Genomic DNA, 11,248 nt, shown 5'->3' on the forward strand with positions numbered 1-11,248 from the left:
ATGCAAAGGCAGGTTTATAAAGGAGAATCCAAAAAGGAAATCCAAAATGAATCTTTATCAGAAATTTTGTAGAGAGTATTCCTGTTGATATTGGATTAGATCTCTAAAATCTAGTTGAGCTCAAAAGTTCTATGATCTTACTAACAAAAAAGAAAGGCAACAATACCTAGTCCACACTATCTCCCCAGCTGATTAGTGCATGCCTACCATGGTTTTGAAACTGTGAAATATAAGGGATTGAGAATCTTCTCCCTGTTTGGAACAGGATCATAAATAGCATCATAAGATCTGAGCACTGGATGGGACATTAGAGACACTTTAGTGCAGACATTTTTACCAATGAAGTAACTGAGCCCCAGAGAAGTCAAGTGATTTATCCAAAGGGTTGATGTTCCATTTAGACAAAATCCTGAGAGAAACTCAAATAATCCCTCCCTTCTCCATGATATTCATCTTAAGGAAGTGATGACCACAAAGTTAACAGCCAGCTAAGGAAATTAGCTTCTTCTCTTAGGTTCCTTCTATGCTAGGGAACTAACAAAGCAGACAGGGGGAGGGAGGATGGGAAATTCCCAAAGAAAGAATTGGAAAGACTCATATTGAGACAACTGGAGGAGTTGGGGAAAGCTGAAAAGAACAGAGAGCATATTCTGAGCAGATCCCAGAGGCCGTACATGGAACTTCTGAGGATTGCTTGGGGAAGAAAATGAAGAACAACTCAAATGAAGCTGGAAAGTCCTATTCTGAAATTTCCCTCTCATCCTTTTACCAAGGGGGAAAATGTTTTAGGTCATTTGCTTTTATTTGGTTGAGTCGTTTTGTGAATTATTTTTCAAAGTTTTTTGTTTGTTTTTGCTTTGTTTGTTATCAGTAAGTTTCTTGAGATTGAGATCCTTGTTTTATGGTCCCCTTGTATATCTCCTAGTACCCAGGAAGGGACTTTTCACATAGTAGGCATTCAATAACTACTTGCTGACAGATTGATTGAAATGAAAATTTCCAGGAGAAATTCCAATGGGAAGTACAAAAGAAGGACAGGCATTGGAGAGAAAAAAAGTTTATAAAGAGTCATAGAATCATATAAGGTCACAGGATCATAGAACATCCCCAAGTACACACAAGTAAATATCAAAGGAAGAATCTGAAGCTGGATTCTCTAATTTCAGGGAAGGGACCTTTGAGGTCTTTTAGTCCAACCTCCCTCCCAATAGAGAACTCTTTTCTCTAGCATCCAAAGTGATTGAACCTTAGAATATCAGGAATATGAAGGAATGTGGAGCTACTTAGTCCACTCCTTTCCTTTTGAAAAGTAAGAGAAGATACTTAATTAGCCCAGAGTAGCCAGAAAATCATTGGTAACTCCACTCTCCATGTCCCCAACTCACAATCATGAAATCACAAAATATCAAGAGTTGGGAGTGCAAAGGTCATCTATTTACTTACTCAATTTCTAATTGAAAAAGAATACTTTCTGTACCAGTCTTGAGAAGGGGTTATCCAGTCCCCTATTTGAAGATCTCTAAGAACTGGGAATCCATTTAACTTTTGAGGAGGATAGAAACTAGAGCACAATTTTTGAGCCAAATAATCTTTTTATTCTCATTTCTCCCCCAGTGAACAAGCATTTATTTTCTCCCATATTCCTAATTAAAAATTAAAAAAAGAAAAGGAAACCCCCCTCTAGCAAATATTAATTGTTAAACAAAACAAATATCTGCATTGTTCATGCCCCAAAAATGTGTTTCATTCTGCATCTTGCCAGCCTATTTCATTTAAAAAGAAAGAAGAAAAAGATATAACTCGTTGGCCTAGCCTAAAGGCTGTAACTACAGAGCCAGAGATGCCCCAAGATTGGTTTTATTCTAAAGGCAAATTAAGTCTCCTTTGTGACTTGGTATTGAGTCAGAACTTACTTGATAGCAGCCAGAACCCTTTAAAGACAGAGTAATATTATGTTCTTCATTCTTTCCAGGTGATTCCTGAGCCAGAAACATTCACTAGGGAGAAATTTATAAACTTCTTTTTGATTCCACTGGGAAAAAGCTAAATAAAATAGAAATTTGACACATTGTCCTCTTGGTCATCCATCAAGATCTCAGGCAATTCAGTGAGCCTTGAGTGTGCTCTTCATGTTTCCAATTAGCTTTTGGGACTCAGAGCCAAACTTTGACACCTTAGAGGTCAATTTGAGGTAGTTACTGGAAAAGCACAGATATTGCTCCAGTTACCCTCCTGTTCCTTCTGAGACAGAGAGGACAACCTCTGTTGGAACTGCATTTATCAGTCCTAAGCCTCGTACTTTTCTCTTCTTCTGTATCCATTTAACAGCCCCTTTTATGTGAGAGGAACTAAACTAGAATCGATCTCAGTTTTAAATAAATGTAATCTTAGCTGCATTAATTATAACAGTAGTTTGAAATAATATAGTATTTTACAAATATTCTCTCATTTGATCCATACCATAATCTGGAAGGTGGGTGCTATTATCAAGCCAATTTTGCTCAACTGTTTTTGTTTTTTAGTTTTTTTGTTTGATTCCTGTCTGACTCTTCATGATCTTATTTTGGGGTTTTCTTGACAGAGATACTGGAATGGCTTCCCATTTCCTTCTCCAGTTTATTTTACAGACGAGGAAACTGAGATAAATAGGGTTAAGTGACTTGCCCAAGGTCACAAAGCTAGTAAGTCTCTGAGTTAAGATTTGAAACTCAGGAAGATGAGAGTTCCTGACTTCCTGCCCAACATTCTGTCCAAGAGAAATTGAGGCAGAGAGGGGTTAAATGACTTTTAAAATTCAGGTCTTCCAGCCTCCAGTTCCTCATCTGTAAAATAAACTGGAGAAGGAAATGACAAACCACTCTAATGTCTCTGCCAATAAAACCCCAAATGGGGTCACAAAGAGTCAGATAGGACTGAAAACAACTGAACAACTTCCTAACTCCAGACCCAGTGCTCTATCTACTTCCCCACCTACCTGCTATAAGAGAAGCATAGATCCTGTCCAGGAGATCTTAAACACGAGTCTCCATGTACTCTGCTGCTCTGGTTAGATGACATCTGAAGTACTGTGTTCAGCTCTGGACACTTCAGTTTAGGAAGAACAATGAAAAGGTAGGGGTCATTTGGAGGAAAGGCAACCAGATTGAGAAAGTACCTTAAGATCATGATGTGTGAAGATTAATGAAAGAACTTTGATTTGTTTAGTCAGGAGAAGAGAACATGTGTTGTATAACACACACATGTGTGTATAAGTGATTTTGTATGTGGTTTTGCATGTGTTCACATGTGTTTGTATAAACACATGTCATGTATGGGTGTATTTGCAGGGCAGGCAAACCGTCAAGTGTTTGAAGAGCTATTAACAGGGAGAGGGATGGCATTCATTCTGCTTGACTCCAGAGAATAGAATAAAGACCTAAGGGGGAAGCTGCAGAGATGCCAATTCAGGCTGCTCCACATAAGGCCATTTTTTTCCCCCACAAATAGAGCCATCCAAAGTCCAGTGGACTGGTTCTCAATAAAGCTCTTCAAACCTAGGCTGGTATTGGAGAGAGAAATCTCAGCCAGGCACAGGATGAACTGAGTATCCCAAGATTTCTTCTAACTTTTAAATGATGTGTGATTACCCTGCCTACTCTGATTGGACCAGGTCATCACTTTATATCCCAATCCTGAATCCATCTGACTTATTTAAACTGGAATGTGAGCTCTCCAAGGGAATGTCCTGCAGTTTAGTCTGCCCAGTTGTTGGCACTTGGCCCCTATAGCAACATTCCTAGTGACTGTCTAAACTAGAGACCCAGAACCTTGGAATTCCTTAGCAATAATAATAACCCATGGTTCTATAGATTTCTAAGTGGACACAATGATTTTCACCAAATCAAGTGCATTATCATTCTTATTTTCTGGGTAATGAAAACAAGACTCGGAGAGGTACAGCCATTTCCCTAGCCCATATACGAGTAAACCACAAAATTAAAGCTCAGATCTGGGTCAATGATCTCCCAAGGAAGAGAAGCAGTATGTTATAGTGGAGAAGCCCAAAGATTTGTGGCCAGGACGCCTTGGTTCTTTTATTCCACTCTACTGTTTGTGTGACCTTGAGCAAGTCACACGGGCCTCAGTTTCCTTTTCTGTAAAGGGAGAGAGAAGTACTACAGTATCTCTAAATCTCTTACTTGCTATCAACATGCATTTATTAATTGTCTACCATGAGTCAGCTAGGTGATAGAGGGTAACTTGATGGCATAGTGGACAGAATGTCATGCCCGGAGTCAGGAGACTCTTCTTCCTGAGTTCAAAACTGAGTAAAGACACTTACTAGCTGTGTGACCCTGGGCAAGTTACTTTACTCTGTTTACCTCAGTTTCTCCTCTTGTAAAATGAGCTGGAGAGGAAACAGCCAATCATCCTGTGTCTCTACCAAGAAAACCCCAAAGGGGGTTATGAAGAGTTAGATGAGACTGAACAACAACTATGAACCAGGCACTATGCTAAGGCTCTAAGGACACCACACACACACACACACACACACACACACACACACACACACAGAGGAAACAGTGCCTCGAAGAGTTTACATTCTTCAGAAGGATACATGTTGAACATATATAAGTATGCAGAAAAATATGTATTAAGTACAAACAAACATACTGTTATATATACATGCATATATACACACATTTACCAGATTTGTGATTACACCTGTGAAGTGAGCTAAAAGTAAAGGGCATCATTTAATCTGCCAATGCAAACTGGTACCAGCTTTCCAACCTATAGTTTTTGAAAGGTGTCCCAGGCATTGGGAAGTTAAATGACTCCCCTAGGTCCTATAGCCTTTACTCTTTGCTATGCTACCTCTTTTACAAAATACATACACACATAAACACACACATATATGTCTATACATATGTGTGTATGTATGTATTATGTACTTTGAGGGAAGTGGAAATATTAGCAGCAGGAAGAATAAGGAATGATGGTGCTTGAGATAAGCTGTGAAAAAAATTAGGGATTCTAAGATATAGAGTGAGAAAAGAGAGCATTCAAGTCATGGGGAATAGCTGAAGCAAAAGTGAGGAGACAGGAGATGGAGATTGGAGGGCTGTGTAGAAAGAAAAAAAAATGGCTCGGTTTGATCTTTTATGTGAAGAAGGAAAGGATTGCTTTCCCCTTTAATGCTACCTTCCGTCCCCACCCTCGTTCAATCTCACAGAAATTTCAATTCCAAATCTGACCTGTTTTCCGGGTCAGAGTGGGGTGTTTTCCCTTCCTTCCCCCCCCACCCCAATATAGCCAGACAGTTCAATTGGTTTTTTCAGCACCTTTACATAGAAATATTTCTTCTCTGCTCCCACTCTAACACTGACCCCACCCCTTCCCCCCAACATAAATTATCTGGATAATTTCCTGTATTTCCCACTTCTCTTTAATCGGGTAGAACTATCCACTAACCGATTCCCCAGTGTATTTCAAAGCTGGTTACCCAAATTCCTCTCCAAGAAAATGCCCTGAAATGCAGCAGTTTCTGGGCTGTAGCTTCGGAGCGCGCCTGGAGAGATCTCGAAGCCAGTGGGGTCGGGGTCTAGGACTGCTTAACCACACGGAAGCACACTCCACACCTCTCAATCCGGACTCTCGCCTCCAGGATTTAATGGGAATGGGCGGGGTGGTGTTAGAGGCTAGGGCCCGCACTGGACAACTGCTCGAGCTCTAGGGCGGATACGATTGCCAACCAGTAAAGAACTAGGGGAGGCTGTTTGAGTTAGAACAGGCACCCCGAATTTGGCTAGAGGAGGTAGGCAGTTGGGCGGGGGGGTGGAGGGAAAAGACGCAGAGAGTATAGAGTCCCCAAAAAAGTCGAAGTACTCGCGTTCTCCTGCTGGTCCGGGAATCTTCTAGACCCGTACCCCAACTCTCTCGACTTCCCACTCTCTCTCCCCAAAAGCTTCTTCTCTCCTAGTCTTTCCTCTCCCGCGGCTATTTCAATAAGTGAAAGAGGCTGCACCTGTTTTAGATGAATTATGGTAGCGCTGGAAGTTAGTCTCCCCCCTTCTTCCCTCCCTCCCTGCCTGTCTCCCTCCCTTTCTCCCTCTCTCCCTCCCTGGTTTGCTCCCTCCCTCTCTCCCTCCCTCTCCCTCTCCCCCTCTCCCCCTTCCTCCTCCTCCTCCTCCTCCTCCTCCTCCTTCTTCTCTTCCTCCTCCTCCTCCTCCTCCTCCTCCTCCTCCTCCTCCTCCTCCTCCTCCTCCTCGTGCCCCCGCCCCCTCCCGCTCTCAGTCACTCACTCGCAGCCCCTGCTCAGTCGCAACCCCTAGCCCGGAGTCCCGAGCCTCCTGCCCTCCGCACTGGACAGCGCCGCCGGACGGCCCAGGACGGAGCCCCCCCTCTTCCCGCTCCGAGCCCCGGGAGGGCGCGGCGGAGGCGGCAGCGGAGGCGGGGAGGAGCCGGGGCCGGAACAAGGGCTGGGCCGGGGGCGGGGACGCCGGGGTCCGGAGGAGCCGAGAGGAGCGGAGGACGCGAGAAGGAGAAGAGGCGAGCGAGCTGAGCGGGGAGCGAGGAGCCAGAGCCCGAAAGGGAGCCGGAGCCCAAGCCCAAACCCGAGCCCAAGCGGGAGCCGCCCCCTCCAGTGCGATGCCCCGAAGGGGCTAGGGCGCCGGGCGCCGGAACCTAGAGCCGAGCGGGGCTGCCCCGGGGGGAGGGGGAGGCGGCGGAGCCCGAGCCGGAGGAGCCGGAGCAGCTGCAGGAGCAGTAGGCAGCGGCTGCAGGGCCGGGGCAGCGGCCGGAGCGAGAGCCCCATGCCCCGGGCGGGCTGAGGGATCCGAAATCCATAGTGGAACCTCGGAACCCGGACAGGTACGTGCTGGGGCCCGGGTGGGGGGCAGGAGGTGGGGCGATGGGGGCCGCGGGGTCCGGAGGGCGGAGTGGGCTGGGACCAAGAAGCTCGCGCTCACTCGCTCACTCACCACTCACTTTGTGTTTGCAAACTGCCGGGAGACGGAACTGGGCCGGGCTTCGTGCTGACTTTTTTTTTTTTTTTTAAGCTTGAGATGGGGTGCTTTGCGGGGCAATGATCACACTGCGTAGATACACGCACCCCTCACCCCAGCACCCCCTTTCCTGTCGCCCCCCACCCCCGAGACCGAGCTTAGTCCTAGCGTTGCCGAGGGAACAGGTGGGGGCAGCCGGATAGTGGGGGTAGGGAATCGTCGTAGTCGCGGCCCCCCCATCCCGGGAAGAGGCTACTTATTCCGCCCCCACCCCATCTCGCCGCTCTGGCAGCCCCCCTTTTGAACCCTCCCCCCCCACCACGATGCCAAAGCGTCAGCCCCGCCTCCTTCAGGGCTGGGTTAGTGGAGTGGCTGGGGGGGAGGAGGGAAAGCGGACCCCCCTGGAGCCGGGAGTCAGACAAAGACAACTTCCCGGCTGGGACTTTGCTGGACTGAAGGGAGAGAGATACAGGAGCCAGCTCCGTCCTCTCCCTCCTCCTTAGCCCCCCACCCCACCCTACCCCATCTGTGCCGGACTCTCCCTATAGGGCAGAGCTGTGGCATGGGGTTTATAATGTAGCCGAGAGCCAGGAGCCGCTCAAGTTTCTGGAAGAAAGGGATCTGGTTTTACTAAGTCCAAAACTCGGGGGGAAATTTTGTTCCCATGTATCTATGGACAATATACGGTCTTGACTCGTCCTTCCGCTCCCACCACATACCCTGGATCAGTCTTATAGTTGAGGTAGAGATGGAAAGGAAAAACTTCCCGACGACTTAGGAGTCTCCACTTGAGAAGGTCTTTCTGATGGTTCTGGAGGGAAGGACTGAGCTGTCCAACTGATTCCCTGGATCCGAGTACCCTTGTCCAGGATGCCCCCCTCATCAGGTTGGGGAGTGAGGCAAGGGGGTCTTTGCCGTGAGCTGGACCACTGGAGACAGCTGCTAGGAATCCTAGCAGGAGTATTCTGGTGTGTGTGTGTGTGTGTGTGTGTGTGTGTGTGTGTGTGTAATAAATTGGGGGGAAACCTATTAACACAGCCCCTCACCTGCGTGTTGCCTTGGGCTGCTGCCTGCTGCCCGTAGATCCCAAGTAGTACTCCCGTACCGTGAAGACTTCAAGACACTTGTTCTGTTTCCCTTGAACCCTATGTCACAGAGTGGAAAAGCAAACTTAAGCTTGCTAGGTCCCGGACTGGGGTGTGTGGATGTTGAGCGCTTTGAAATGTCCCTCTAGGGTCAGGTACTTTTTCTCCTACCTAACAAATGCCACTCCTCCCTTCTTCTCAATCCTCACTGTACTCCACCCTCTCCCCCGACCCCCGAAAGTTGTCATTTCGTCTGAAGCGGATTCCGAGTTTCGGGGCTGCTCCGAATTCTCATTCCTCTCGTAATTAAGATGAGAAGTTCCCCGGGAGATTCTGAGAATGAGTGAAATGGGGGAGAGGACGAGGCTGAGAGGGTGAAATGATGACCCACCCTGCAAAGGACCTCAGAAATCCCTATCCCCCCTCTCTGCTTTTTCTTTACCCCCCCACCCACATATAACCCCCTTGTCCTCAATTTTCAAACTCATGCCTCCATCAAAAGTACTTCAGTGTAACCGGGTACTATCGAAGCGACTGCCTGCCAGTCCAACAGCCATAATTGAACCCGACGAATTTCCCAACCAACTTTCCGCATCTGGAGAGGACCAAGTTGAGGGCACCCAATATGGAACGAAGGGAGGATAAAGGGAAGAAAAAGGATGAGAGACGTCGGGTTTTCTCTCTACTCCTCTTCCCCCAACTGAAGAAGGGGAAAACTGAGATTACTTTCCAGAGGGGTTTCGAGAAAATGCTCTTTTGGCCAATGCGGGTTTTTGCCCCATTTAAGGATCATCACCTCAGTTCTTGGTTCCTTAAATCTGACCAGGCTGGATTTTTTTTTTTTTTACCCGACAAATAAATAAATACATTCCATCTGGGGACTAGCTAGGGCTCCCGTAGCCTGAAGGTGAATCCTTTCCTAGCATTTGTATTTCTGGACTTTCGGAGGAAGACTGAAGTCAAGAATGTTCCTAGCTTTAGCCCAGGAGTCGGAAGCAGAAACATCACTTTAGGCCACAGCAACTGAAGAGGATAGAAGAGCAGGGAACTGCGACCCTATTTTTGCAGCCAAAGTTAAGTCCAGGGAATTGAAACAATTATTCGGGTAATTAAATCACCCGAAGTTCACTCCACTTTCATCCTGGGGATTCTGGATGAATTGCTCCTCTCGGCTCTGCTGGGAGCCCTGGGGCTCCGCTGAGTTTATACTTGCTGGTTTCTCGGGACTACAATGGGGATATTAGCACTCCGGGAGAAGTGCTGAGGGCAAGTTAAGTCCTTCTTTTTTGAATCTCCATTTTTCTTCTCTTACTTGGAGTCAAGCACCAACCAAAGGCCCCGGGTGCGGCGGGGATGGGCAAACCGAGGTATTGGGATACGGCTATTCTCGGAGGTTGCCGAGACATACTCGTACTGGGTCTAGGTGGAATGACAGCTCTTACTTCAGCATCCAATGATCCGCACCTCTATCATCCCGGCTCTTTGCCCCTCAAATACTGCAAATCTTCCCCTATCCGTCCCACAGAGGAAAGTTGTTCTGAGAGGATGTGAAGGTTTTCATTGTTTTTAAGTTGAAAAACTTTGGTTTGAAATTTTGCTGCTGCAGGCCGAGAGCATCTTTTGTTACCTTGCGAGATGGGATTCTTTTCCCCCCCTCCCCCCTACCCAAAAGGAAGTAAAAAACTCATTCTCTTTGCTTCATTTTTTCCTGGGCTGCCTTAGTCTTTTTCTTCCTTCTGTTTTTTGAAAATTTGTTTCTGGACTTCTGTTTTTTTCACCTTCACATTTACACCCCAGCTCACTGTGGGTCTCGGGTCAGCGTGACTATGAAGGCATCTTACTGCTTCTCTTACACATACTTTCAACCCTCCCCCCTATCCTCAAATACATTCACTTTTAGAATTCGGAAAGAAGAGCTTAGTTCAGGAGAGTTCCGCCTTGACAAGTCCCTGCTCCAGTCTTCCTCACGCCCCACCCCACCCCACCAGCACTCATTGCCAATCCCCCTCCCCAAGTTCCTCCCCTGCCTTGAGAAGGGGCTGGAGGGGTGGACGGGAGCGGCCGGGGTAGGGGCGGCGTCTTGGGGAAAAGAGAGCAGATAGCACCTTCTCTCCTGGCATCGACCCCAGGGAGTTTTTCTTTTTTAACCAAACGTTTTTTAAACTTTTTTTTAAATGTCCCAGATGTTTATCTCGGGAGCTGAAGGACTGGGGAACCCTGGAGCCCTGCAGGCTGAGAGAGCCTGGCATTGGGAAGGGGAAACGCCCATGGGCGGGAGCCAACTTGCATCCGGGCTGCCTTGCCTCTACTCCCCAACAACCCCCTGCAAAGTTAAAAGGGAGCTGGTCATATTAGTCCTTTCTCCTTCATCCTACCCCCAAACTTCTCAGTTAGCCCCAAGGTTTCAGGACTTTACTGATTTAGGCTTAAAGAAGTAAGGGCCTTGCTCCAGGTGCAGTTACCAGAATAGAAGTGTAATCCTTGCCTCCTAAATTTACCCCCCCCCAAAAAAAAGCTCTCTATTCCGAAACTGTTTTGTTCTAGAAAGCTTCTCTCTGGGCCTTGATGAAGTGTCTTCCTTATAACTGAGGAGTTTGGAGAAATGTGTAGAGTATTCCTCTTGCTCAATGTGCAATCTCTATTCCTCTTTGTTAGGCTCAGTATATTCACTATCTACCCTTAAAAACCTGTGAGCTTGGATGAAAAACATTTAGGTTGGTGAGAAGGTTGGGATAGTCAAGATTCAGCTCCTCCAAGAAGAAGGCTAACTTCACCACTTAAGTAAAAGCTCTTGTCCTATCTTGCAGTTGTGTTCTTCTGGAAAAAAAGCCTGTTGAAATGGGATCTGGAGGGTGTTAATTCAGATCCTGCCTCTCCCATTTATTATTTGTGTGACCAACCAGGAGACCAGGACAAGTCTCTCTGGGCCTCAGTTTTTCTTCTTTCTGGTGTGGGGCAGGATGGGGCACGAAGTCTGTGAACATCTAACACAATACTTGAGCCATAGTAGGTGCTTAATAAATGCTTGCTAATTCATTAACTCTAAGGTTCTTTCCAGCCTCAAAATCTATTATTATCCTATGAATTGTTACTCAGATATTTCATTCAAATGCCTCTCAAGCCCCCAGATTATAAACTCTTACATGGAAAGTACCTTGTCATTGATGCTGTGGGGAG

General features: G+C 46.8%; 1 protein-coding gene and 1 long non-coding RNA gene across 3 annotated transcripts in view; one reads left to right on the plus strand and one right to left on the minus strand.

Annotated features, from left to right (window-relative positions):
* LOC127561723 (uncharacterized) overlaps positions 1-6,067 on the minus strand; it is a 35,051-nt gene extending 28,984 nt beyond the window's left edge. The window contains exons 1-2 of one of the 2 annotated variants that reach the window (XR_007953519.1): positions 5,486-6,067; positions 2,975-3,084 (exon numbers count right to left, since the gene is read on the minus strand). This is a non-coding gene — a long non-coding RNA (uncharacterized LOC127561723). Of the gene's footprint in view, positions 1-2,974; positions 4,495-5,485 lie in introns of those variants that run through there. The other variant, XR_007953518.1, reaches the window with a different exon arrangement.
* A 396-nt stretch (positions 6,068-6,463) lies between these two features.
* FOXP4 (forkhead box P4) overlaps positions 6,464-11,248 on the plus strand; it is a 98,645-nt gene continuing 93,860 nt past the window's right edge. The window contains exon 1 of the mRNA XM_051996927.1: positions 6,464-6,852. The gene's annotated coding sequence lies outside the window, so the exon portion shown is untranslated. The remainder of the gene's footprint in view (positions 6,853-11,248) is intronic.

This window comes from Antechinus flavipes, chromosome 4 (genome assembly GCF_016432865.1).
Source record: "Antechinus flavipes isolate AdamAnt ecotype Samford, QLD, Australia chromosome 4, AdamAnt_v2, whole genome shotgun sequence".
NCBI lineage: Eukaryota > Metazoa > Chordata > Mammalia > Dasyuromorphia > Dasyuridae > Antechinus > Antechinus flavipes.